General features: G+C 44.0%; 1 protein-coding gene across 1 annotated transcript in view; it reads right to left on the bottom strand.

The window, feature by feature from the left end:
- Positions 1–24566, bottom strand: part of TRPC4 (transient receptor potential cation channel subfamily C member 4) — a 227405-nt gene extending 202839 nt beyond the window's left edge. Inside the window, exon 1 of the mRNA XM_019530026.1 lies at positions 24230–24566. The gene's annotated coding sequence lies outside the window, so the exon portion shown is untranslated. The remainder of the gene's footprint in view (positions 1–24229) is intronic.
- Between the last annotated feature and the right edge of the window lie 2821 nt (positions 24567–27387).

Below are 27387 nucleotides of genomic sequence, written 5' to 3'. Positions count from 1 at the left end.
TGCCATGGCAGGGGGTCGGACTAGATGATCTACTCAGGTCCCTTCCGACCCTAAAAACTATAAAACTATGAAACTATGAGAGAGTGAGTTAGATGCTCAAGAAGCCTGACTTGAGGCACCCTCAAATGGTCAATGCTGGGGCCAGGACCATTTAGAGTCCCAGGTCCGAGACTGCTTTAGGGCAGGCGGAGGCCCTTCTGAAACCAAACAACTAAGTGATTGAGTTATCCCAGGAGGAAGTGTTGAGGGCGTAACAGGGCTACAGAGATCGTCGAGCTCAAGAAACACAACATCATTGGGGGTAGGGCTGAGAAGATCTAGGGACCTGCTGAAAGGTTGGCGTGAGGTTGGGGGGTCAAAAGGGGCAGGGGCCCACTGCGGTGGGTGTCCAGAGCCAACGGCCTGGGGTTTTGACTGGCCTTGGAGGTGAGACCAGGGCCTGTATGGCCAAAGGTCCCAGGGGAGCCACACCTGAGAGGGCGAAGGGTGCAGGGAGCTAAGCAGTCCAGAATGAGGGTGGAGTAGGGCACCTGATTGGAGGGATCCAGTCGGGGTCCAGACTGAAGGATTATGGGGCCCAGTGTGGGGCCAGAGATGCTAAGAATTGTGATGCTATCTGCGAGGCATGGGCTGTGGTGTAGGGGAGGTTGGAGCCGCAGATAGCGCCCCCTGGCATCAGGGCAGGGAATGGGCAGCTTCCTGCATTATACCATCAGCTTCTGGAAACAACGAAGTCGTAGCAGTAGAGACTGGGTGGACTGCCCCTTAGAGACAAGTGGGTAGGCTGGCATGAGACCCAGCCCCAAGCGTGCCTCCTGTCACAAGCTCCATCCAAAGGTTCTGAAAGAATTAGCCAGTGTCATAGCAGTGCCACTGGCACAACTATTTAAGCACTCATGGACTCCAAGATGAATATGAGTTGTCAATGTGATGAAGCAATTAGCAGAGCTAACCACACTTTGTCATGCATTAGTAGGTGCATCACAAACAGCTCCAGGAAGTTGATGCTTCCTTTCTATGCGCCACAGTTCAGGCCACAGTTGGAGTACTGCATCCAATTCTGGGTGCCACAATTCAAGAAGAATGTGAACAACCTTGAGAGGGTCCAGAAGAGGGCCACTTATATGGTTAGAGGCCTGCAGGGAAGACCCTATGAGGAAAGGCTGAGGAACCTGGACCTTTTCATCCTCTGCAAGAGAAGGCTGAGGGGGAATCTTGTGGCAGTATACAAATTCACCGGGAGGCAGGGAGGTGGGCAGCAGGGTTTAGGAGATGCTCTATTTACCAGAGAACCCCTTGGAGTAACCAGAAATAATGGCCACAAGATGATAGAAAGTAGATTTAGGTTGGACATCAGAAAGAACTTCTTCATGGTTAGGGTTGTCAGAATCTGGAATGGGCTTCTAAGGGAGGTGGTGCTCTCCCCTACTTTGGGGGTCTTCAAGAAGAGACTGGACAAGCATCTGGATGGGGTCATATGACCCCAGCACTATTTCCTGCCACTGGCACTGTTTCAGACTTGATGATCCATTGAGGTCCCTTCTGACCCTAGCATCTATGAATCTATGAACTTCCTCCTGGGACAAGTCCTCCTCCCACCAGGCCCATGTGTTTTCCTCCCCCTTCTGAGCCACTGCCACCAGCCACTGAAGGAGGAGTATCCTGTCCATGGTGCACCTCTGGAACAGCCAGCACATCTGGAAGGCCCCAGCACTGGACAGCTGTGTCCCTGAACTGGAACCCCTGCTGGCCCCTGCAGCCTCTCCCCTACGTCCAGAAGTTGGACCTGCAGAACCATGAAACAGAAGCCTTTTTGTGAGAGTCTGTAACATTTAAAAGAGATAAGTTGCTCTGTACCAGAGGCCATGCACTGACCAGCCTCAGATCAGAGGTCAGCCATGAATGGGTGCTCAGGGACTATGGTAAGTTGGGTGGACAGGCCCAGGCCAAGGCCCAGGCAGCCACCAGCCAAGCCCTCTATTCCCGCACACTCCCCATGAGCCAGTGGGCCGCTAGGTGATGACTGCAGGCAGCCTGCCTCCCCCAGCACATTCCCAGGGTAGGACCGACCAGGGTTGTGGCAGCACCTGCTGTCATGGCTCCAGACTCTTCTTGCCACCCATCCCTTTGCAAGCCACCAGCTCTGCTGTGTTGCCCAGCCCATGGCACCCACACTGGGGGTGTGTGGGACTCCAGGACAACTGGAATTAGAAGCTGGCTGTGCCCCTGCCCTCCCTACTGGAAGTCTCTCTGGGAAGGCAAGTTGGGGCCAGTCCCCTGCCACGCTGCCACTGTGCCCCAAGCATGCCCCTGCTGTGTGTGCCCCAGGCAGTGCACGATGAGATGTTCATGAAGACTAAGGGATGCCTGACTCAGTATGCCCTGCTGATGATTCTCATGCTGCCCTGGGCACAGCTGTGCTCCTAGTATGGGACTGTGAGCTACAAAAGTGCAGAGGGGAGGCCTAGGCTGCCCTGCAACCCCCACCACCTCCTGGAAGGCTACCTGTGGCAGCGCTACATGTCTCTACCCCCACTGCCAAGGAGGAGAGCATCAATGCATTCCTCAGGGTATGAGAGGCCCATTCCCACCCAGCTGTGGGCACACAAGCTGCTTAATAAAATTTTGCACTATGTCTCACCTCTCTGCATGCCATAGGGGTGAACCTGGGGGCAGAAGAGTGCGAGCTAGGCAGGGGGGAGGAGGGCCCTCCCCTCAGTGTGAGGCTTACTACATGTCTAGGGTTGGTGTGGCTGGTGGTCCTCCTATATGGCAAAGACATCTAGCTGTGTCTGATGTCTTCAGTCCGCATAGTGTGGTGTGCAGGCACCTGGCTGGGCCCTAGCCCCATAGAGAAGCTGGTGCTGCTGCTGACCCTGGGGCTGTGCAGGTGCTGAGACAGGGGCTGGCCAGGGCTCCCTGAGCTGCTGGTGGAGGGAGCAGCCAGGGAGCTGGGTGGGACAGGATGCTGAACACTCAAGTGTCCCTCCTCCAGTGACACATCGTCGGAGGTGCTGGGGCAGGGTGCAGGCTCAGGCAGGCCACCTGTGCTGGTATAGACCACATTTGTGGCCAGGGCACTGGAATTGAGGTCAACTGCTGCATAAAGGGCATGGCCTTGCAGTTCACGGCCACTCACTATGCCCACAAGGCCTTGACCTTTATGCAGCACTGCTGCACCGACCAGTAGTGCCCTTGTTTCCACAATTTATCTGACAGGTCCAAATGAATATAGGTATTGGAACACCTGCCAAACTCAAACCGGTATAGCAACTCTGTGTTTCCCCAGAATGCCATGAGGCATTCAACCTCCTCCTGGCTCCAGCTGGGGCCCTGGGTGAAGGGCGTTAGTGTGCACATGTGAATGTTGCTGGGTCCGGCTGCGGAGGAGGTTAGCATGCTGGGTCCTGCCTGCATGGCTGTCCCTCTGCTGCCAGTTCTGGACAGCTGCCAGCGGTGCCCAGCACAGGGGCACAGCAAGCGACTGGCAGCTGCATGGCAAAAGCTGGGGGTGCTGGGGGTGTGCAGTAAGGAGGTGGTGCTAGTCCTACTACCAGAGACAGCCTGCAGGCCATTGGAGACTAGTGCCTCCTGTGTCTGGGGGGTGGAGGGGACACCAGCAGCTGATCTCCAACCGGGGAGGGTCCCCCAGTGGCCAGTCAACAACCGGGAGGGGGTGCCCCCATGACTAGTCGCCAAACAGAAGAGGGAGGGTCCACCAGCACCTGACTGCTGACCCCAGAAGTGCCAGCATCAAAACTGGAAGTGCTGCCGGCGCTTCTCTCAGTGCCCCCGCTGCCTGGCTGGTGACAGTCAATCTCAGCTGGGGCACATGCCCCCTCTTCCTATGCTGCAGGCAGCCCTGGGGAGCTGACAGGGATGGCCAGGGGCTGCAGCAGCCTGCAGCCCTGTTCAGCACCCACCTGACCTGATGGCAGTGCCCTGGCAGCTGTGTGGCAGCTCAGTGCCCAGCAGCACTCCTGAGTTGGTAGGATGTAGGCATAGCAAGGATGTGGCCTGACTAGGGGGACACATAGGGCCTGCAGTACCCTCAGGCTCCCTGGTGCGTGTGCCCCAAGGCACAAAATGTGCACAGGCTTCTATAGCCTGCAAGCTAGAGATGCCACAGAGGAAGCCCAGCCCTGGAGCAGGAGAGGTTTCCAGCCAGGAGCCTTGTGCAGACCCAGCAGCAAATTTGCTGCCCAGTTGCATCTACACTTGCATTATTTTGCAGTTACTAATTGCACTTAAAATTTGCTACTTGCTTTTTCAGGTAGCAAATGTAACTGGGATTAAGCGTTGTTACTGCAGAGTAAGCACATGCATGTGTAGACACATGTAGTTACTGCACAGTAAACTTGGCAACTGTGCAGTACCACATCTCGTGTATATGACTTAAGAACTTAGATCAGTAGTTTTCAGCCTTTGTAAAGACACGTCATCCTTCAGAAAATACCAGCCCTAAAATTCCCTTTTTTTTTACTAGAAAAATAAGAGAGCAATTCTTTTGTTCCAAAGAAGTCAGAAAGCCCACAAGTCAAAACAATTTTTGACACTGTTAATTCCTTTTTAAAACATATCTTGTGCATCTATGCATTTATCTTGTGACCCATATGAAAGTGGTTGCACACCTAACTGTGCTAACAATTTGTAGCATCTTGCGTCACCTTTAAAAGGATCTTATGGTATCCCAGGGTGCAGTGGCACTTTAGTTGGGCTTAAATACATAATGGACATGTCTATACATCACCCTACATGCCTGTAGCCATGCACTACATTGCCGTATGATGCACTACAGCAATGTAGTGATCACTTGAGTCTACACGTTATCAGCAGTTACTTTGCCATAGTGGCACGTTCTCCCATTTTAGCATGCTGCTATGGCGAAGTAGCAGTGAAAACTAACCACGCACCAAATGCACAGTGCAGTAAGGTTGGTTATGTCCAAAAGGAAGACCTAAACATTGTTGCCATAGGGCAATGGGTAGGTGCACCCTATGTGTGACAGACTTGCTCAGTGATCTTAGAAGAAATTGTTTAGTTTCTCTGTGCCACAGTTTGCAAATCTCTGAAATGGGGCTAATATTTCTTGCTAATTTCTTTAGCTGCATATTGAGATCAACATAAAAACTGCTGTGTAGTTGTGAAGGCCTGCACTGTCACTAGCTCGGACATGCTTATGCAAGGAATAAAGGGCAACAAGACATTCTGGTCTCTTTTTGCTTCTCCTTTCACTCCTAACCCCCACCCTCACTATGCAGTTGGTGTGATGCGGTTTACATCACAAGTCCATAAATCAACATCACTCCCTGAAGATAACTGGTAGGGAGAAGGCAGACAGCAATGCAGGAAAGGGATAAAAATCTTGTTCTGTTCTTTCCATACATGTCCAATAGGCCAGCCGGAAAAGTGGATCTATTACCATGTAGTAAGTAAATCACACCTTTTTTTAGGGCTGCAGTAAAAGTATTTTATCTGTGGACAAATGGGGAACAAAGAAAGAGTGGTAACTCCCTGACTCACAATTCATTCTCAGGTGTCTTCCTCAGATGGCATAGCTACTCTTTTCCCCTTACTTGGGACTTAGACTTCTGAATCCATCTGCCCTTCCCCTCCCCCCAGATTATCATATTAATTGTTCACCAGTGCTTCCAGATGCCAGCGTGTGTGGGGTATATTCCTTTTATCCTAAGCCAAATGCTTAGGGCATATAGGCTTTTCCTGTACCTACTTTCCTCTACAGCACCTGTACTTGGACTTCAGAGAAAAAAACAGAGCTTAGGAGAAGGCTGTATATCAATTCATACCATGAGGGCACAAGCAGAGGACACTGAGGAAGCAATGCAGGAAGTCCTTTTTTCTTATTATATCTGGCATATCACAACTACTAAAGCCAGAGACAAATTTCTAAAGAAAGTTCACAAGTTGCATAACGGTAGAATGCCCTGCTTGCTTTCAGCAACTTTATATGATGGAGGCCATGTGGACTTCATCTAAAGATCAAACACTTTAAGATGTTATTGTTAGGCTTACATGAAATGTGATTAATGATTTGCTATGCTTTCAAGCTAGTGAAATGTTTTTTTCTACATAAAAACCTTGAAAAAAAATAATTCTTTGTGGGTAATAAAGGAGAATATAATAGAAGATACAACTCATTCCTGACAAAGCTCCATTTGCTATGGGATTTAGGGTTAGGAAAGGAAAAAAGCAGGTCTTATTAGGTATCTGTCATAAACATAAGCCTCAGAGCTGTTGTAAATCTGAATATCAAGCTGCCTTTAGCTTTAAACAGCCATACCATCAGCTGGAGAATGGAACTTTCAGTCTGTCCCTAGGCATTTGTAAGTAGCCACTAAGATTAAATTTATGTCTTCTTGGCAGTTTGAGTGGTGTAAATGGTCTACACTGATATCTAGAACTGGAACCAAAACCTCAAACATTCAGAATGTTTATCATGTGTATAATACACAGAACATTAAGAATTTCCAAATGGTATACTGTATTTTGGTGCACACCATGCCAAAGAATGAAATACATGCCTTGTTTTTGAAAGGCAGAATGAAGAAATAAAAAAAGATCTTTCCCTAGCAGCAGCTAGGGAGCTGAGCCTGCTCATTGTTCTGCTTCTTGAGAGTCCCAAGCAAATTTTACTTTTGATTTTGGCCAGCTAGCAACAGAAATGTTCTTACCGTATCTTATTTCTGATGTACACTACAATTTCCAGGAGCTGTTACTCTTTTTGGGAAAAGATGCAAGAAAAATATGGTGTGTGTGTGTGACATAACTCTTCCTGATGAGTTATATATGATGTCTGATGTGTTACAGATGAATATTGTAATTGTTTGAGTTCTTGGCATCAGTTCTTGACTCTAGCTAGTGTAATTTGCTCTATTCAAGTTGTGAAAAGGGTCATAAATTTAGCTTTAGTGGCTATCTACCGGTACAGCAGAAAATTGTATACATTTGATACGTATGAACAGTCACAAAGCTTCCTCACATGCATGGATGAGCTCTACCTGACTCAAGAGGTCTATGGATTGACAAGAGGTAAAGCACTTCTGGACCTGATACTGGCCAAAGGGGATGATCTAGTCAGCAACCTAAGAAGTGAAGGAAAGCTGGAAGACAGTGACCATGAGCTGATCACTTTTACTATTCATCGCAAACTGGCAAGTCAGTCAGCAATGCAGAAGTCCTCAATTTTAGGAAAGCTGACTTTGATAAGCTCAGGAGACTTGTTGTCGAGGTCCTAAGGGGTCATGAACCAACAGGGAGGGGAGTCCAAGATGAGAAGTTACTCCTTAAGGGAGTGACCCTGAAAGCACAAGGGATGTTCATGCCATCTTGGAGGAAAGGTAGCAAAAGGGCACAGCAACCCCCTTGGCTCAGCGGGGAACTTGTGGACCTCCTACATCTAAAAAGAGAGGCTTACAAAGGATGGCAGACAGGAATCACCACTAAGGAGGAGTATTTTCCACTGGCCCGTACCTGTAGAAAGTGAACCAGGAAAGCCAAGGCTGCAACTGAACTCCAACTGGCTACACATCTTAAGGCCAATAAAAAGTCCTTTTTCAGATATGTGGGGAGTCAGAAGAAAAACAAGGGTAACACTGGACCTCTGGTAAACCAAATGGGATAACTGACAGCTGACACCCAGGAAAAAGCCAACCTGGTTGATGGGTACTTCGTGTCATTTTTTCACCAGCCTAAAGGGACTGCCCTGCCTAACATGATATGGGACAGCCAGGGTAAGGGTGAATTTATACCCAACATAGGTGTAGACCTTATAAAGGAACACCTTGAGAGGCTGGGCACCTTCAAGTCACCTGGTCCTGACAGCTTGCACCCCAGAGTACTTAAGGAGCTGTCAGACATCATAGCCAGCCACTGGCAAGGAATTCAAGAACTTGTGGTGCTCAGGTGAAGTACATGAAGATTGGAAGAAAGTCTTGCCTATCTTCAAGAAAGGGAGGAAAGTACATTCAGGGAACTACAGGCCTATCAGCCTGACCTCAATCCCTGGAAAGATTTTAGAAAACATTATTAAAGAGACTATTCTAGACAAGCTGGCTGATGGCAAAATCCTGAGAAACCAACAGCACAGGTTTGTCGCTGGTATGTCCTGCCTGACCAATCTCATCTCCTTCTATGACGAGGTGACATATCACCTGGACAAGGGAGGAGAGATTGAAGTCATATATCTAGACTTTAAAAAAGCCTTTGATCTGGTGTCCCACGATCCCTCATGGAAAAATTGGCCAAATGTGGCCTTGGATGGGGAACTGGCTCCAAGGTCAGACCCAGAGAGCGGTAGGCGATGGAAGTGAATGACAATGGTACTCCATGACCAGTGGTGTCCCCCAAGGCTCTGTCCTTGGACCTGTACTGTTTAAAATCTTTATTAATGATGTGGACACTAGTGTCAGGGGCAAACTGACCAAGTTCATTGATGACACCAAACTTTGAGGTAAAGAATCCACATCCAAGGATAGGCTGGCCTTGATAGGCTTAGAAAGTGAGAGGATAAAAACCTGATGATATTCAATACAGAAAAATGCAAGGTACTCCATCTCGGGGAAAAAAACCCCGCAGCACGCTTATAGGCTTGGCAGTGCTACACTCACTAGCACCACGGCTGAAAGGGACTTGGGGATCATAACTGGCCATAAAATGAACATGAGCCACCAATGCTATGTTGCAGCCAGTAAAGCAAGCAAAACTCTGGCTTGCATCTATAGATGCTCCTCAAGCAAATCTCAGGATGTTATCCTCCTGCTGCATGTGGCCTTGGTGAGGCTGCAGCTGGGGTACTGCATCCAGTTCTGGGCTCCACAATTCAAGAAGGATGTGCAGAAGCTTGAGAGAGTGCAGAAAAGAGCCACGCACATGATCAGAGGGAAGAGAACAGGCATTATGAAGAGAGGCTAAGAGGCATGGGACTCTTCAGCCTGGAAAAGTGCAGGCTTGGGGTGACCTGGTGGCAGCTTATAAGTACATAAGGGGTGTGCATCAAGATCTGGGGGAACACCTGTTCACCAGAGCGCCCCAAGGGATGACAAGGTCCAACAGTCACAAACTCCTCCATGACCATTCTAAGCTGGACATAAGAAAAAACTTCTTTACTGTCCGAGCCCCCAAGGCCTGGAATTGACTCCATCCACAGGTGGTGCAACCACCTACTCTGGACTCTTTTAAGAAACATTTGGACGCTTAACTTGCTGGGATCCTTTGATCCTAGCTGACTTCCTGCCTCTGGGGCAGGGGGCTGGACTCGATGATCTTCTGAGGTCTCTTCCAGCCCTAATGTCTATAAAATCTATGAAAATATATAGGTATGTGTAGACATACATTTTTCTCAGTTTGTACAAACATATACATTCAATAAATCATTTTAATAAAGGATATTATATATAGTATATAACACTTGGAAATTCTTAACCCTCTGTTAACCCTTAAGGAGTTTTGCTAGCACATAGAGATTTCTGGGACCAAATTTATTTGTGATCCACTTCCTTTGCACGGATGAATAGGGATCCACTCTGTAAGCAGTGCTGTCTCCAAAAGGCTCTTGAGCATTTTGAAAATACTGTAAACAGGAGAAACTTGGAGAGGTATACCAAAATGTTTGTAGCAATGAAGGAATTTTAGCCAACTTTACTTTTGATTCTGACTTCATTTATAGCAAGAGAAATGTGCATGAATTCTTTTCAAGTGTTAAAACAATGACTATTTTATTTCCATATTTATAAGTAGTCTGTAGCAGGGGTTAGTCTGCTGGGCCACTGGATCTGGCTCATGGAACTGGGGCTTCAATGGCATTTGATGCCTGGGACTGTGTTCATGCCACTCTCCACTGAAGCTGAACAGGGAGACAGCAGCTTTCCCATGCCATGCTGCACTTGAGCAGTGGGGAGAAGCAGCACCAGGGAGAAGCAGCAATTGTAGCTAGGTCCTAGTTCCAGTCTGCCTAAGATACAAGTTAAACCACTCTAGCTTGCTGCCACAAAACATTATTGATGATGGATCTCAAGATACAGACAGCTCACCTAAGTTGGAATAGCTGACATGCAGAAAATCCCCACAATAACTGCCTGTGTGCTCACTCTTACCCTGTGGTATATTTAAGCAAAGATTATACCATTTAACCATACCAGTATAAGTTAAAATAGACCAGCCCTTTCAATGTTGATACAGTTATTATATCAGTATAAAAGTGTTCAGATTGCTTATTCCTATATAGAAAGAGAAATAAGTTATACTGGGATATGGCACATTTATGCCATCTAATAGTATACACATTAGAGATTGCACTGCCAAAATGATTTTGTTTAAAATATTGCCTGAAATAGTTACCACTACAAAAGCTGTGTCTAGACAAGTTTCCAATTCAGAAAAAAAAGATTCTGATTTAAGAAAACCCTTAAGCCTGTACTTAACACCCTTCACTTCAATAGGGCTACTTCTGCACTAAGAATGTGCTTTGTTGAATTGGGACCCAAGAGTTTAGCACCTTGCTTGATTAACAGCTGAATGCACACTGAGCTTAGAAAACGGGGACCCTGAAAATTAAAAATTATAAAAATCAACCAATAATTTTAATAAGCATAGAAACTAACTTGGCACCCAGATCTTTATATAGACTACCCAAGCTGCACTCTTAAATGTTGATCTCATAGCAGTGTTGTCAAACTTCAGAAGCAGTGAAGTAAGTGCTGCTCTTGCTTTAAAAAAAAAAGAGTCTACCTATAAAACTAATTTGAAGATAAAAGTTAATGGCAAGCGTACTTTTGTCTTTAATTAGGGCAAGGTCCAATTTCTTAAAAAGAGAGATCTATGCATTGCCACAGAAAATTGTTTTATGCAAAGCTGCCCAAGCTTTTGCAGTGCTGGTCCAGGTTGAATTCTTAGGGGAACAGATTATTATGAACAGATCTGACAAAGAGAATAAAGTTTATAGACTAAATACATTTTTAAAGTATGAATAAATTACAAGACTTTGGCCCTGACTGCTCCATTTTGCTGACTTAATATCAATGTAACTGCAGTGGTTTCTTTGGAGTGGACAATTATGAGAGAGAGATACATGGACATACACAAAGTGAACACAAGAAAAGAAGTGAGAGAAAGCAAGAGAGAGTGTGTGTGTACATACATATAAACAACTGTTGAATTATGGAATAGAAACAAGAAACTGGTAGACCCTGAAATAATGTTCTACTCTCTATAAAACATTCTTTAATGTTATAATTATTATTTACTGTAGCAAAGAAAATTTCCATCAATATATCAAAATACATATCTTCAGTCCAAATTCATGACAGTATCCCTTAAAGTCCTTAAGCAATTATTTAATTTTGAGCATTTGAGAAAATCCCATAGCCTTCGATGGGACTTCAGTTTGTGCTTAAAGCTAATCATATGCTGATGTGATTTCCTGAATCAAGTCTTTTATTGCAAAAATAGGGGTAGCATTACCCACTTATGAAGTGGGAAATCAATTGTTTTTCATACAGCGCCCTTAAAAGGAAGCATGTATGTTACACAATGGAGATTTTAATTAGCATCTTTCCTTAAATTTGAAGGATTTAATAAGGCAAAAACATTTTTTTAAAAATACCTAACAAAATAAATCAAGGGAACACTAATGAAATAATATAACTATAGACTTGCAAGTGTTATGTTCTATCTCTTTATCATGTACCAAACTGCTATAATAATAAGCACTCATGGCAGACCTACAAGCATGTGTCAATTTTCTAGCTACCATCAAGAATTCTCTGTAATATGCACATGAGCAGCCCTAACGTAATTCAGTAGTACTACTAAAAGATGTCTTAGGCTTTTCAGCAGATGACTTATATATTAGAATAAAGAAATTTGCTATTTTCTCAAGTTGTGGTTTTTTATTTTGTTTTGCTTTGTTTTTCACATACCTTCATTTACTTGCCATATTAGAAACTAGGTTTTGAGTTTTTAGTTTTGACTAGGTGTACAACCCTTTCTACCTAGATTGGAAGACTAGTGTGGAAGAAGCAGAATAAACTATTGGGAAAGGTAGGACTCAGCTGTAATTTTTCTGGACAATTGAGATGTTCTTATAGGTCCAGTAATGGTAATGGTAAATTGGTAATGCCTTGTAGTATGATGGGTGATTTTCCAGATTTACCATCTAACGAGCATCTTGGACATCTTGTTTACCGACTCCTTACTGTACCAATATTGCCCACCCACATAGAGGATAATATATTCCAACTGCATTCTGTGGTGTTATATGTACCAAAATACAGTATATCATTTGAGAATTATTAAAGCTTTGTGTATTACATACATGAAAAGCATGGAAGTGTTTGAGTTTCTAGTCCCAATTCTAGATACCAGTATGGCCCATTTACACCATTCAAGCTGCCAAGAAGACATAAATTTAATTTTAGTGACTACTTACAAATGCCTAGAGACAGACTGAAAGTTCTCTATTGAAATTAAGGGTCCATATGAAGGCAAGACAGATGAGGTCTATTCCAGAATCTTTGGTGTGTCCCCAAACAGGTAACAGAAAATGGCATTAGAACCCAGGAACTCATGAACTATTTTTGTGGTTCTCAGTAATAAAATAAATAAATGGAACAAATAGAAGGCAGAGAATCAGACTATGCTCAGGACTCTTTGCACTGCTAAGAAAAAAAGGAGTTAGATTCTAGCCATTCTGCATGTAGAACTCTTTATTGGTCTGAGCCCATCAGAATCAGCCCCTGAATCTTATGCCCAGAAGCTCCACTCATTTGCAAGGAATGTGTCAGGAGAGAAAGAAGCATGTCATAAGTTTCGCAGAGGCCTTTTCTCTTATAGGTCTTGGGTATGACTGTAAACTGCATCTGACTGGAGGGCCTGGTGGCAACGTGGTGGGGCTACTAGTGGCAGGGTAGCTGCTATAAAATACCACAATGTTGCAACCTCCAGAGTAAGGTGGGTATAGGGCAGTGGCAACACATAGGGGGTGCACACTCGCCACTTAGGTGATGGGCAGGGGGGCAGGTGGGAACATTGGTGCCTCTCCTGCAAGTGCTGGCCGATCACTGTGCTCGCTGCAGCCGCTTTTGGGAGTGGAGCAGCTGCGGCAATCAGCCGGCGCTTGCTTCCAGAAGTGGCAGCAGCCACTCATGGAAGAGACTGCAGCAAGCTCAGCAATCAGCCATTCCAGGATTGCCTGCGGGGGACTCCCCCTCCAGACAACAGGATCACCCGTGGGCCTCCCCCCCCTTCCAGTCAGTGGAATTGGTCGTGGGGGGGGCACATGTCCCCCCGACTAAAGCAGCACCGGTCACCCATGGTATAGGGTGCCTCAAAACCCTAGCCCCTACTGCTTTGTGGGTACTCCTTGGTTGGAGAAAGTATAAGGGACGTTCCCTTGACAGAAATGTGCCTTTACTGAGGAGTTAGGTAGCAGCAGTTCTTATCTGTTGCTCTCTGGTAGAACCTAGAACTATTGAGGCCTCCAGCATCTGGACTCAGTCTGGCTTTTGGATTCAGTCTCAGTGGTCTAATGAGGGGATGGTAGGTTTTGGGCAACCTCCACTCCTGCCTAGGTGTATGAGCTGAAGGTCTTGGTGTGATGGTCACAGGACTCCATACAAACAGGTTCATCAGGCACCTAACTAGACAGATCCTCTGATGAGTACACCATGATCCAGAAGATCAATGGTTGCCTACTATTCTCTTATGCTTGCACTGCACAAGCCACTGAACCTTTGTGGAACATCTGTCAGTGAAATAACTTAAGATGATTTCTCAGTTTCTTTAATTCACACTGAATCTGGCCTGGCACATGGTCTAAGAGATGTAACTGGTACCCTGACAGCTATTTTCCTCTCTTATACCCTGAGTGGAATTCAGGTATAGGAGAGCTATGAGTCCTTAATCAGCAAACTTGTTGGAAGCATCATTGGAGAAGTGGATCTTCAAAAGAATTTAGAGAGGCATTGCACATTAGAGGTTTAGTTACACACAAAGATATTGCAGCAATAAACATACCAAATACTGCAGTGCTTTGATATTGTACAGTATTGCTGGCTTCAGGACATAAACAAATGCGTTCAAAGTGAAGACTACTAAGTTAAACAGCCATGAATATCGATTTCTATGTAAGTGGAGAGGCGAAAATTTAACATTACTAGTACACTGAACTAAATTTCATTTCCTTTAGCAAAGGAAATTTTGATTAGTATTAAAATCTGGAATCCTGGATTCTAACCCCTCTTCTGCAAAGAATGATCTTGAGTTCTTCTGAGACACAGTTTCCCTCATGCTAAAAACATAGTCATAAAATATACGTAAGTGTCGTGCACTTTAATTGATTATCCTTGCACTCCAAGGTTTTTTTACTAAAAGATCTTTAAAATTGGGAAATGTAAAAGGCAATGTCTTTGGATGGCCTTTTTTGGTATACACGACTAGCTAGGAGAGACAATTAGACTAGCAGCACTCTTCTATAGATATTGGTTCTGATTTTACATGAAGTCAAAGTATCCCTTCATAAAATATCTAATTAGTGTTTGAAGCCTTCTTGGAGAAAACATATGAGCTTATATTTAAAATATGATAGCATACATAAGGTTTAAGGGTACAATTTTACTATTAAACATGTTCATTTAACACACACACACACACACACACACACACACACACACACACACACACACACAGAGGAAACCTAAAGAATTTATGGAGTCTGATACTGCTGGTTGCCTGCAGCTCTGGTCAACCAGAATTATCATACAAAACAAAACAAAAAATATTTCTTATTATTTCAAATAACATTGTTTTAGTAAAAACAAACCTCAGCTAGAATATTTTAGTTCTTCTCCAGCAGAATACAGACAGGGCATAAAAAGCAGTAAGCATTCAAGTTTGTCAAGAGGATTTATTGTGAAATGTTCTTCTAAGAACAAAAACAACTCCACGTGGATGGAGATTAAAACAAGGATACCATTACCTAAGAATTCATGTTCATAGTAATCTAATATTCAGTGGGCTAAAGTAAGTTATAAGAAATACACTCTTGAGAGCATCTGCAAAGACTAACAGTCAGTGAAATAAATTCATATAAAATCTGAGCTAATAATGGGGAAGAGGGGATAAGACAGTTGATGTGGAAAAGTTTCAGACAGTCGGGGTGGGAGGGGAGGAAACCAGAAAAAAAAATTTAAAACCATACATATTCAGCTGTTATTATTTGGGGGGATTGGTGTTCAGGTTGTGAGAAAAAAAATCAACATTTTTGGATGATACATAACCTATTGATTGGCCCTCTACAGCATGGGGAATGTCACATGCTCTCCTAACATGAGTTTTAACTCAGCCTGAAAGCAGATGACACACTGCTGGCACTCTTCTAGTCTTCTGCATTCAGAACCTTTTGCTTCCAAGGCCAAATCTGTACACAAAGGGTGTTTTCACATACGCAGGTACAGGACTGAGCAAGTGCTCTACAAGACAACAGAACTCTATTATTGTGTATGGACTTCATTTTCCTTTGAAACAGTGTAGAAATCCCCGTCCAAAGCCTTTGAGGATTTGTCAGCAAAAATGCTCTTGTCTCTGTACACAATATGCCCACAAATGAACATTCCACAACTGCTATTGATTCCATTCCTCTATTCCGAATTTAAGAACTGTCTACCTTTTAAGGACATAGTAGTATCTAATCTATGAATAATCAAATATTTGCTTACAAGCAGCAACTTAGTGTATAACAATTCTGTTTCCAGAACAAATTACTAAGCATCTATAATAAATTAAATGTGGAAGAGACTTGATTGTCTGAGAAGAAACTGGAATTACCACAGTAAAGTTGGTGCTATCTGGTTTAGTACACTTAGATCAGACACTATTCTTCTAATGTGCTAAAGATAATCTGCATGTTAAGGAAGGAACACATTTAAACTGTCATCCCCCAAAGTGGATAATCAATGTTCCTGTTTTCACCAGGAGTGGCAGATGCAATACAGTAAAACAAAGCAACACCCCACCCCCATTCTGTCTTACTCTGAAAAACAAATGGCTGTATATATTGTCCACATCTCATCCAGTGCTTTCACATCATAACCTTTTGAAAATACATCTTGACTAAGTGATGTTTAAGAAGAAACATCAGTTTCCAGCTCAAAACATGTAGTTTCCACCTCAGCAACATCACAACACCTTAGCTATGTGCCATACAGGAGAATTGTAAAACTGATCCCAGCTGCCCAGCTACCTAGAATCCCTTGCATATAAAGGCAGCATCACATCAATGCCACTGCATTGACTGCACAAGAACATACACAATATGCACAATATGTGAATCTGTAGGTCCTCTAGCAGCACTTTCCACCAATTTTAATGTATAGGATGGATGATGCATTGGACAGTTGAACCTATAAAAACCACCCTTGCGCTTATCAAGGGTGATATCAAGCATTTGCTCTTCTTAAGGATGTCTGCTTCAAAAGCTGTAGGTGGTGAAACTAGATTGTATGCAGAGTGGCTGACAACTTGTCAAAAGTGGATATGAAACATGCAACTGGAACTTTATGCAACTTTTGAATTCTTTCCCAGTTGGCACGGTGGCCAGAGCTATGTTCTTTATTAACATTTAGCCAGATGATAATGACCATTTCTCTTAGATGTTGCTATTGAATTCTCAACTGTTCCCATGAAATTAAAGTTGGAGATCACTTGAAATCTACAGCAAGTACAGACTGTGGCCACTTGTCTCCTTAGAAGTACTGAGTACAGACAGTACATGACAGGATTTATCATGGCTTCTTTGCTTCTGGTTGTAATTCAGACTGCTGACCTAGTTCTTTGATCATCTGAATATATTTTCCCCCCAAACAGTCCTGTTATTGTGATGACCAGAACATTGGTGGTACTCTTGTCTCTCTCTTGTCCTCTCTCTGTGGCATATAGAAGAGATTGCAGGTGGTGGGGGAGGTATTGTATGGCTATAATATGTGAAAGAGGCTGGAGTGAATGTTCTTATAGAGTCTTTTGGACATGTAGTTGCCTATGAACAGGGGGGACTGAACTTGATGGCCTAGAAAGTCACTTCTAAATCTAAGTTATGTTCTTTAAAACCCTATATGGTTTTGGTCTAACTTATCTACAAGACCTCATTCCTATTTGTTCCTAGCTACTACCATGATGAGTGGGATGTCTAATATGTTTGCATTTACAGACTCCAAATACTATTATTTAGAAGTGGTGGTCCGTTTCCCTGAATAGCCACTGACTGCAAAATTGACTACTTGTTGATTTGACAGTTTCTAGGTATATGAGGGTTCACAGACATCTGTCTTCCCAGGCTATTCTATGAGATCAGTGCACATAGTACAAGTCTTATTTTTATTTGCTTCAAGAATACAGACTTTATTAATTTGTCATTCCTATTTCTCATATCTGGAGGGGTGTAACAGGGAGCCTGGAGGTAACAGAGAGCCTGGGGCTCCTGTTACTTTAAGGGAGAAAATGCAGCAGAAGGAGCTCCAGGCAACTAAATTGGGAGTGGGGGTACCTGCAGGAGGAAGCAACTGCAGCCTAGGCAGTCAGGTACTCATTAAGATAGAGGGACCCACTTAATGCCAGTTAAAAGAGCATCTGACTGAAAGGGGGAAGAGCCGAGGGAACCTAGGGTCCTGAAGCAGAAAGTCAGTATAGCCTTGAACTCTGTCTAGAGGAGCCCTTGCCACATAAGCCAGGTGAAGAGGAGGAAACTGCAGGCATGGCAGGTAATCCCAAGACAGAGAGAGAAAAGGTGGCCTGGCAGTGTCACACACACACACACACACACACACACACACACACACACACACACACACACACACACACACACACACACACACACACACACACACGACGGCCTTGAGTTAGAGTGATTGCTTGTAAGTTTGTGTTCTAGTTAACTGGAGGTTTGGGTTGGGACTATCAGGGGTGGAGGAAATCCCAGTGGTGCCCAGAGCAGGACAGAGACAGGGCCAAGGGGCCGAGTACTCAGAGTAGGTGAATCAAGAGCTGGAGCCCAGAAGCTAGGTCCAGCACAGAGAACCTGGGCTACACAACTTAGTGAGAGCAAGGGAGCAGAAACTAAAAAGGCTGAGGCCCAAGCAAGGGAGACTGATTGGATGGCAACACCTGCTAGGCAAGGGCATAGCTGCAGGGGTGGTCAGAGGCCACGAAATTATCCCTTGAAGCTATTAGTGCATTGGAGTATATACAGATTGGGAAGGTCCAAACACCTGGGAGCCAGGATGGGGATCACCGGGGCTTGGGAGAAACTTACAGACTAACAGAAGACAAAAGCTCGCTCTGGAACCTGGGGGCAGCCTCCCTTTTCAATAATAACATAGAGGCATGGCAGGTGGGAGAAGAGGGAGGATGCCTTAGAAGCCCAAACAGGACAGGAGCTGCATGGCCAACTGGGGACATCACAGCCACCCCTGGGGCTCAGCACCTGTTAAAGGGAACACTGATTTTTAAAAGTTTTATCTTTGGTGTTACAAAACAGTCCAACTTTTCTCATTTATTCAGTCTTCTGTAAGCTTCTAAGGATGCATAAGGTACATAAACTGTAAGGGTTGGCCAGTTATGAGTTATTAAAGGGCTGGTATGTTTATGAACAGAACATAGTGGTGCTTTTTCTCCTACTTCTTGGGATACCTCTAAAGTATGGTCTGAATAGCCCTCTATGAAAATCGAGCGCAGAATATGTGAGAAAGAAAATTATAATGGGAGGTAAAAGATAGAAGTATGAACAATGGCTGCAATTCCTATAGGGTATAATGGCTATTCAGGAGATAAGAAGAACTGAAATATAAATAGCAAGCCTGGCAAATAGTAGATTTTAATTCTCCAGCTCCTCCTCACTCACCCACAAAGAGCCCAATATTCTGCTTTTATGTAACGGGAATCAGCTTAACCTAGTTGATGTGGACTAGAAATCTGCAGGGATAGAGACAGCTGTTGGTTTTGAAGGTGCTCCTTCTGCTAATTCAGAAGATTTGTTATTGGCATTGAAGATATTTGGCTTAAAAGTTGAAATAAAGCTGAAACCTTACAGGATCAAGACTGGACTGTCCCTGACAAGATTAGATCATTAGAACAAATAATTTCTTACAGCACTTTCCATCTTGCACCCAGCAGCACCCGTAAAAGGATTTCATGGGGTGGCAGGATGGGCAGCAGCAGGCAGCAGGTAGTGCACAATGAGAGCATGGCAGCAGGTAGCGCACAGAGCTTGGAGTGGCAGAACAGACTGGGGAGACAGGTTATTTGTTACATGCCTGAAGGAGACATCTGCCCCTGTAGAGGGGGGCAAAAGGTGACAGTGCCCACTGCTACAGAAGCTGGTACTAGGGCAGGGTGGCAGGAGCAGACCCCTTCCAAGTCCTTCTCTTCCTACAATTCCCACCCCCCAGTCTTTCCCTGCTGCTGAGGCTGCTCCTCCAGGGACCTGAATGCTGGGCCATTCCCTGTAGCCTCTCATCAGCTCCAGGAGTATGACAGGAGTGGCAGAAGAGGCTGGGATGAAAAAGCATGTGCCAGTGTCCACCTTCCATCTACCTGCAGCAGAGCAAGCCATTCTGAGCACTGAGATAGTTGTCACAAGGGCTGCAAGGGGACATTTTAGCACAGCTCCTTCTCCTGCTCCTTCCATATTCCCAGATCTGGTGGTGAAGATGCAGGGAGGGCTGCTGGGATGGAGCTAGCATTTGCCCCCTTTCATAGGATCTTGCATCCCAGGGTGCTGCAGAACCCTGCTTGAGAGCCACTGTCATAGACAAGCCATTGCCATAAACAAGTTGTATACAGAAAACTGGTCTCCAGCACACAAGAAACTGCAGAAAGTTCTTGGGCCAACAGTTGAATGGATAAGTCCCTCAAATATTTGAAGATCTAAGTAAAAGTGAAATGATTAAAACCAGAAAAATGTAAGGAGTTCCTTCTTCAAAGTTCCCCTTCAACATGGCTTAGCTTTGAAGAAATATAGAGGTACTCTGTGAAGTTCTTAGCGCACCTTTGGCACTATGTAAGTAAGAAATTATTTCTGGTAAAAACTGGAAAAAGCACTTCAGGAATGTAAACAAAATAAAGTTTGAAAAGGTCCGAAGTTGCAGGGATAAATATGATTTACTACAGTAGGTGTATTAGTTACTTTTCTTTTTATATGCAGCCCACTGAAAATGTTTAATTGCCTTATTATTTTTTGCTGTGCAGAGCAATTACCTCCTATTTTCATGCTTTGCTATCTTGCCAGTTTGAAATTGTATTTGACAGAAAGTTAATATACCTAGAAAGAATTTATGCCAGTATATCTGCTGGCCTATTTGTCCATTTGTTTGCGACAAAGAAGAGTTTGAATTCATTAGCCTTCCTTGACTTGTCTAGAAATAACATTTCTTAATAAGCACTAGGGAACTGACACCATTAATGCTGATGTTGTATAATAGTAATCACTTTCAGTCGGAGGTAAGGATAGTCTGTCTTTCATCTGCCTCAGTGGACCTACAGGTTTTAAAATAGATTTATAAACCATCTTTTGATGCAAAACATAATTACAGTGCCAAAGTTTCATCTCTAAATCAAGTCTTGTTGTTGTGTAATCATTTAAAACCTTACAACTGATAAAGTAGACATATAGTAAATAATCACAAATCTGATTTGACTCCTAAATGAGATCAGCAGATATAACGTATCTCTGACAAATAAATAAATAAAGTCTGATAAATAAAGTCATTACATGTTCTTTCCTGAGGAGAATAATACTGTAAAGGCTTTCTTTTTTCTTGTTCGCTTTGTCTTGATACGTGCTATAATGAAGCCTTTTTCAGCTGCTTCCATATTCTCCTTTCAGGTCTAGTACAAGTCAAGTCTGTTTGTTTAATTCTCATACTGAAAAGAAATATGGTCCCTAAGAGCACAGGCCTTAATATCAGGCAGATGTTGTGCAGGATTTCCCTTGCTGTTTAGTTAGTGTATTCAAATCCTGACCTGCTGCACCACTTTCACACCTTCAGGCCTGAAAAGAGGCTGCCAAACTGGAGATCATTCAGGTGATGGAGACAGATCTCCTCAGGTGCTTCATAATCAGGGATCCTGATTTTCTCTGATTTAAAAAAAAATCCCCAATTTCTGGTTAAAAAAAGGGTAACCCCAAATCCACATTTTTCCATGATTTAAATGAAACACTGCTAATATATAGACGTATGAACAGTGGTGCTTCATTTTAAATCATGGAAATATGTGGATTTGGGGTTACTTTTTTTTAACCAAAAGTTGGGGATTTTTTTAAATCAGAGAAAACCAGGATCCCGGTTCATAAGGCATTCAGAATCCATTTTGTCACTCAAGAAAGGATTTAAACAACTGTTTCAGGAGGCGAAAGGCTAGTACTTTATCCAACTGTACCATGTTGCTTCCACTATGGGTCCCCTGCAATACATACTTCATAGGTTGGCTCTTGTGGGGAATGATATTACATGCTGATCATATAGGTTGATCAGCCTCATATTTTCACCTTATCATATTCAAAATGAAGGGCAAGATTGGGCGTGTCTATGACCCCCATGGATTTCACCTGTCAGTGTTAATTTCTTTGAAGGAAAATGTACAAAGGAACTGAAAGCCTTCTTTCCGGAGGTTTTTTTTTTAAAGGACTGTGGCTACTAAAAACAAAAATAATGAGCGTGAATGGAGCTGAATTTAAAACTGACATATTTATCTTGTAATTGTCTTTTGAGACAATCCATAGTGTTTGAGAATCTGAGCAAGAAAACAAAAGTAAGAGAAAAGGCTAGGGTCCTACCCTGTAGCCATAACAGGGTTTGCTGGTATTAGATGAAGCTTGTCTATTATAACTTAGTGCCGAAACTAAGTCCCATGCTGAGTTTTGCCTGAATAAGGGTCGGGATGAGGCCCTGGGAGCTACCCATCTTTCTTAGATGTATCAAAGGTGCTTATCATTGTAACGTCTAGCTGATATTCCTTTACAGGAGGCTGTTTGCTCTGGAGGGCAGAGTTAAATTATAGGAAATCTGGATGTTTTGCCTATGTAACTTTGTGTAAATTATCCAAATCTAACCTTTGGATAAATTTATCCTTGGGGATAAATGTGTAGGTGCTAAAATAACTGGAGTGTGTAAATATCTCATTAAGCCAACTCTACTATTGACATTTTATTTTCTATTAGAGTACAGAACCTACAGAACTCATTTTCTATTAAAATTATTCTATGTATACATGCTATATTCTACAAACCGTCTGTGGATGTCTCTCTCTTAATAAAACCAGATGTTAACAACGTATTACACTCTTGTGTGAAAATAGTGTACCTCCCTGTTTATTAGCACTCATTTACATTTTTGATAAGTGCCTCATAGAAGGAAGCATTTTGAATAATATTGGAAGAGCATTTTCATTAACTTCTAGCACAAAGATGTTTTCATACAACAAGACCTGTAGCTATCTCATTTATGAGGCACATTTTGATAAATATAAAATGTTGGTTGCCATGCTAACGGAGAATCAGTCAGTTGGGTCCAGTGAAACAAAAGAATGTTAGTGACACTGCCTTGCAACAATATAATGCTAACAGAACAGCAAAGCTCTTGCCAACTGCAGTGATTTTTACCAATCTATCCTTTTCTAGTGTATCTTTCGTGGCAGCATTTGTTTAAGGCTCAGAACATCAAGTGCTCCTTTTCAACAGGATTATAACTTCTTATAATATAGCCAAAATATTTGGGGGGTTGAAATTATAAATCCAATGCACAGATGAATCTTTCGGACAGTTTGTTTACCACTGGAGTCATTCAAGGGCTCATTTCAGGAGGTGCATTGGCCATCAACATCACACTTCTCCTTTCCCCAGATTCCTTCTGTCTCCTGTAGACTTGTGCAACAGCAGGAATGAGTAAGGGGGGATTTAAATTTCAATACCCAAGACTTTAGAAATGAAAGCCACAAGATCCTGCCCGGTATTTGGCACAGTCAGCGTGTAGCTCTTCCCAAATCAACTTTCCCGTGCAAAGGTGAGAAACAACATCGAAGGCGACAGAGCACACCGGAAGAGAAAACCTCGCTGCCAGAGAGGGAAAGCCTCAGAGAGAGATCAGAGGAGAGAAGCAGTGTTTCAAGGAAGTAACTCATATTATCCTACAGCAAGTTGTTAGCAAAGGTAATGAGAGAAAAATCACCAGCTTGCAAAGTTGGTGCTTGATGGCAAATGGCTTTCTAATTAACTCCACAATGTGGTCCCCGAGCTTTTAGTTGATAAATGATGATGAGGACAGAAGTCACTTAGCCTTTCCTGCAGGACAATGAGTGTCACTGGACTGATGAATTATCCTTTCTCCAAAGTTCAGTCAGTCTCAGAAAGAACCTGTCACACCAGCTGCTTTTAAAGACAGCCGGCTGAAATTTCTAGGACAGGGGACTTGAGATATTTCAGCTGAATGCTATGCTTGATCTACACTCTAAGATTATTCTTGGGAGGGGAAGGGGGGCAACCATTTTCCTTCCCATGGATGCCTTGCTGAGAGCTGTCTAATGCAGCACAATCCTCCAAAAAATTAAAAGGGGGCAGAATGGGGTATTTCAATGGCATTCTCCACTCTTAAACAGCCACAGAGAAGCCCCTAAGCTGCAGAAGGACCCTCAGTAGCTGTCATTTTGCCGCCTCCTCTCCCCTAAAGGCATGATAGCCAGCGTAACACCCACGCTGGCTCCCACCCTCTTCCACACACTCCCTCGCCTTTCCTGAAAGCAAATCTCCACGGGTTTACATTAAGCATCGCAGCTCCCAACCCCTGGGAAGTCCATCAGCCATTTCTGAGACGTTTGGGGGGGGGGGGAATCTCTCGTTTCCCTCCGGTCCCCCCGCCCACCCCTTCCCTCCAGTTTCCCCCCAGTTATCCTGCAGGTGTCAGACTTTTGCCAGCAATAACGCCGAAGGATGGCACTTTCAACGATTTGCCATAAAAGCCCACGCTTCTTATATATTAAAAAAAAGGCACCTTCATGCAGTTGAAAGCGGGGTCCAGCAGGGTGCGAAAAACCAACGAAGCCCTGCAAGACAAATGCTACCCCTTGATCTGTGCCGAAGTTGGAGGATTCCTCCCCCTCGGTGCCTTCTTCTAGGAGTGAAAGCAAAGGTAGGGGAAGGGAAATCTGCCGAAGTTGGGCGACAACTTACTTGGTTTAGATGCACGCGTCGCTAGCCGGCGGGGATCTGTCTTCCCTCCAGCTGTTAGCAGATCACATTCTCTCGGGGGTGAGCCCTGGGCAATTCCCTGCGCAAATTAAATCCACTGCGGGTCGCTCCGTGCTCGCCCGGGTGGCCCATCTCGACTTTCTCCTCGTCATGTCTCACAGGCAGCGCCGCGCGCCCGGCCGCCCGCCGCCGTCGCCGCCGAGTGCCCGCTTCTGCGCCCGCCCGCGCCGGCTGCCCGGCAATCCCATGCCCAGGGCGAGAAGCAGCGAGTGCGGCTGGGGCGCAGCCCGCGGGGATCAATCCATCGGTCCCGCGGTCAAGCGACCCCTCCCCGCAGGCGGGCGGCTGAAGTTGGGGCGTCCCTCGCCGGCGCGAGCTCTCCTCGTGCGGGCGGGCGGGCGCGTGGGCACGGCCCGCGCTGGGCGGCAGCGCCTGGGGGCTTCCCGCGCTGCCTGGCGCTCGCCCTCGCCGGCCGCTCGCGCTGTGTGGCTGAGCTGCTTCTCTCGCCCGCTTTATTTATTATTTCCTTTTTTTGGTGGTGCTGGGGAGGTGGGAAGAGGGGGGCATGGTCAATACCTAGGAGCGCCACCTTCAGGGGATTGAAGTCCCCACCCAGAGCCTTCTGCAGCTCCTCTTCCCTTCCCCTGCAAGTCCTTCGCGGGGGGGCGGGGGAGAGGTTGTCCTGATCTCGTCCCCCTTCCCTATCAAAGGCTTGGAGGTGGCTTTTTAGAGCTCTCTTGCTCCCAAACGTTCAGCACCGTGCGGGTGAGTGTGCGCGCCCAGGGTGGGCAGGCCTGCCCGGGACAGCTGGCAAGCAAACGGGTGGCTATAGAAAACCAGCAGTTACTATATAAATACAATACAATATAATAATATACAATACAACATAATATAAAGGACTGGTGAATGTCTACAGTATACATATAATGTTTCTATATATCATGTAAATTGGTAGTATAATGATATCACTATATATACGTTGGTCAATACAGTACATAATATAACAATGTTATATGTAATCTAATGTTATCTATTTAAAAATATGTGTGTGTGTGTATATATATACACATATATATAGTATTATTATTGTATTATATATTAACCAGTCTACTACAGTAGGTGTATTAGTTACTTTTCTTTTTGTATGCAGACACACGCCTTATATTATACTGTATTGCATATATATACTTACCAGTCCCCTTCCCACTGCTGTTTTTCCTGGCACAGCTGAAAAGCATAGCCACATGTTTGTCCAGGTATGACTTCCCACCGTGGTCACACACACACATAGGCACGTGCACACACACACTTCAGAGATCTAAAAAGCCATCTTTGAGCCTTTGATAAGGAAGGATAAGAATTCTTTGATGATTTATATAGTATATAAATATATGTGTGTGTTTATATATCGTTTATATACATATAGTTTATATATATATATTTGCACACACACACATATACATATATACATACAGCCATTTATATAAAGAAGAACAGCCCATTGATCTACTTAATCAAATGATGAAGAAAAAGAAAGTTATTCCTGTAATGGACAAAGATCTAAAAGACCTGGTGCACCTGGTTCCATTCTGTCCCTCTGATCACCCACCTGCTTGACACCAAAGTTTCAAAGAATGACTTTTTGCACCTGGTATATGTTACATTCATTCCTTCTGCACAGAGGAAAAGAAAAGTCTGCCAGCCATGCCGAGGCACTACAGTGTTTTGCCCTGTGGAAGTGCAATGTTGTTTCAGTGTAGTTCTTTCCTTTTTGTACTAACTCCCTGCGTAGTTATCTGCTTTCCAAACTGTTTGTGAAGCTTCTTGGTCCACATGATCTTAAAGGCAGTGTGTGATCAGCTTCAGTACGGACTGGGCTGTTCTCTTTTAATGGAAGAACTGTCACTTATCCAGGGAAATTCTGTCTGATACCTACTGGAATCGGAGTTCATTCTCATACTCCATGCAAAATGGTCATTTCCTTTCTTTCTTTCTTTTATAGCTAATCACAGTGCTTTTTAACACGAGGTTGAAATTGTTAGGAAGGAGACACAATGCTCAGAATCTAGAAATCTCTTGACTTTTTAGCCCTGAGCACAAGGGAGAGAAGATGATGAAAATAATACAGGCTGCTGTATGCTGCAACTATTTTAACACCAAGGCATAGGAGTCTTAGATAAGTGATAAAAGCCTCAGCGTTTGTTTGGTTTACTAAGCTTGTATGCCCAGCCTTAACTTCATCCTAGCCTCTGTGCTTAAATCAGATCACAGTGATTCTGAACTGCTGCAACCAAAAATCATCAATGCAATACAACTCTTATTCTTTCTTTTTATTTTTTTTCTTTGATTCACTAAAGGTGTTTGGTAAATTCTCAAGTAGTCCAGACAGAAATTAAGTGGGTGACTGTGTGTGTACACATGTGCATGTGCTCATGCATGCACGTGTAATTCATCAGTCAGCAAATAAAAACCTGCCTTTCCATCAAATATATACAGGATTTTAGTTTCCAAACAGATCCAGGAGTGGCTCCATGGACAACGCTTTAAGAAGCCAAGTCTTTCATTTTGCCTTAGCAGATCCATTTTGATTCACTGTGTTTTTTTGGACAAAGCTTGCAGCTATGTGTGTTATAACAGTGATGAAGTTCTTTTAAAGGAGAAAGACTGACGAACCAGCCAGCCAACACTTCTGGGAAGTGTTCAAGGAGCATAATGACATAAAGCAGTAACTTGCAGAAGCAATTCAGGAGAAGCAGAATGTCAAGGGCTTGGGTTAGCTTGTATTTATTTTTTTTAAGGGTCTTGTTTAGTTTCACTAATTACCTTATTCAAAGGCATTTGCTTAAACATACTTGAAGCCATTCTTCCAGTCAAGGTTTGTTACGTGCACACTAGTTTATAGAAGGCAGATGATATTAACAAAAGATGAATCCTGTTGTATTACTAATACCCAATGCCATGCAGTATTAGAGAGATGGACGTAAGAGTGGAAGGAGCCTCTCAGGGCATCATATATTGTATCTTTTACAAGTAAAGAGAAAAACAGTGGCATGCCCAAGCAGATGTGAGTGGATGCCCTACTATGTTTCACTTAGAGCTAGGTGGATGATATGGTTATTACTCTAAGGAACAGAACAGAC

This window comes from Crocodylus porosus, unplaced genomic scaffold, assembly GCF_001723895.1.
Source record: "Crocodylus porosus isolate Cpor-Errol unplaced genomic scaffold, CroPor_comp1, whole genome shotgun sequence".
NCBI lineage: Eukaryota > Metazoa > Chordata > Crocodylia > Crocodylidae > Crocodylus > Crocodylus porosus.
Note: the sequence above shows the minus strand (reverse complement) of the source record. Positions and strands in the feature narration are given on the sequence as shown.